The sequence below is a fragment of the Octopus bimaculoides genome, chromosome 8, assembly GCF_001194135.2.
Source record: "Octopus bimaculoides isolate UCB-OBI-ISO-001 chromosome 8, ASM119413v2, whole genome shotgun sequence".
Classification (NCBI taxonomy): Eukaryota; Metazoa; Mollusca; class Cephalopoda; order Octopoda; family Octopodidae; genus Octopus; species Octopus bimaculoides.
In genome coordinates, this window is record NC_068988.1 from 89,241,161 (window position 1) to 89,242,914 (window position 1,754).

General features: G+C 33.5%; 1 long non-coding RNA gene across 3 annotated transcripts in view; it reads left to right on the top strand.

Moving 5' to 3' along the window:
* LOC106871901 (uncharacterized) overlaps positions 1 to 1,754 on the top strand; it is a 52,231-nt gene that overhangs the window by 49,109 nt on the left and 1,368 nt on the right. For 2 of the 3 annotated variants that reach the window (XR_008264698.1, XR_001409713.1), the window contains exon 2: positions 1,507 to 1,629. This is a non-coding gene — a long non-coding RNA (uncharacterized LOC106871901). Of the gene's footprint in view, positions 1 to 1,506; positions 1,634 to 1,754 lie in introns of all 3 variants that reach the window. The other variant, XR_001409711.1, reaches the window with a different exon arrangement.

Genomic DNA, 1,754 nt, shown 5'->3' on the forward strand with positions numbered 1-1,754 from the left:
ATATATATATATATATACATATATGTATGCATGTATGTAAACATATATATGAATATATGTATATATTAAATATATATGTATACACATATATTTATATATACTCATGCATGTATAATCATGCATATATAAATATATGTGTTTATGCATACGTACTTCCATAAACACACACATAGAGGGTGCAGTAATTTGTAATTGCATATTGACGTCTTGGAAAAAAAAATCACTATTACATTTGGAGGCTTTCCAATTTGCGGATTTTATTTCTAATTACATTGATGAGGTTTTGTAGATATTGTTCGATGAATTATTTTTGTCTTTCAATACTTTTTGTTGTTGTGTTATTTAAATAGCATTAATCATTCTGATGCTTTATGTTTGAGATTTTTGTTTTCAATCATTCTACACTTTTTAGGCTGCAGTATTGAAGCCAGAGGCTCATTATATAAATGCTGCTATAATTATATACATTCATCTATAGCTTTACCTAAAAATACGTAAATGCATAACTATAGGTCATATGCATGCAACCAATAAACGCATTTTTTCCAAAAAGAAAAAAAAAGGGAACGATTTACGAAAATGCAAATATTGTTTAGAGGCTGGTTGTATCAATAGAATATTGGAGCATATATCAAACTGACCCAAAGAGGAATGTTTGGATCAGAATGGTAGCTTAGTAGTAATTATCACCTCATAAATAGACATACCCCCACCCCATAAGGAACTGCGAACAAACATTTAACAAACATCTTTGATTTTGACTATTGCAAGGGTAAAGAAATGATTCACAGATCAGAATTTAATCAATGTGTTTATACTCAATATAAATTTGAATTGCATATTTCATATGCATGATATGTCTGGAACATAAAACCAAACATGATGCATGAAGACTGTTTAGTTTTCTCATGTGCAAGCAAGTCATGCCACTGACAAACATTGTATGGATTTTTTCAAGTCAACAAAGATTTTCTGGTAGTACAGCAGCTGTAGGTTAGCTAGGTTCTGGATTTGCCACGGATACCCAGCTAATCATCGTGGTCATCCTCAGAGTCCGTCAGTTCTAATTCTGGTTCTCAGTTGAATTCAGGAGCTTGGTTGTCGCATGTTCGTAACTTGCACATCTGCGTATCTGAAGCTATTGCTGAGGCAGCTGCATGCTGTTTTTTTCAAGGAACGCACACATTTATAGGACAAAAACTGAAGGACAGCATCCAGTGCAGATGAGCTGCGCATCCGAGCAATGGCGTGATAACTCTCCTCTCCTAACGTTCCACCACACTCAATGTTGCTCGGAACAAAAGTTTTGACCTGTAGACATCTCCAGATGTCAACTTGGTAGTTTGTACGCACACACATACAAACACCCCCCCCTACACACACACACACATACATATCCGTATAAATATCCACTTTTACTAGGGATTCTGTGTTTTTATGTTTGGTTAAAAGTAAATACAAGAGGAACAATTAATTATGTTCTTATTCAACATATTTTCTTTGCAGATTCTCACACTTATTGCAACTGTCCTTTAGTAAGTCCTGTAAAATAACTCGAAATTTGGGCCTCCAGCCACGCCTTCAACGCGATGCCCTTAAAGCTAGGAATTTTTCAGAATCCTCTCGTATGTATGTATGTGTATTTTTCTGTGATCCTATGTTTGGGTATATACATACAAACACATATTATGTGTGTGTGTGTATGTGTATATATATATATATATATATATATATATATATATATATATATATAT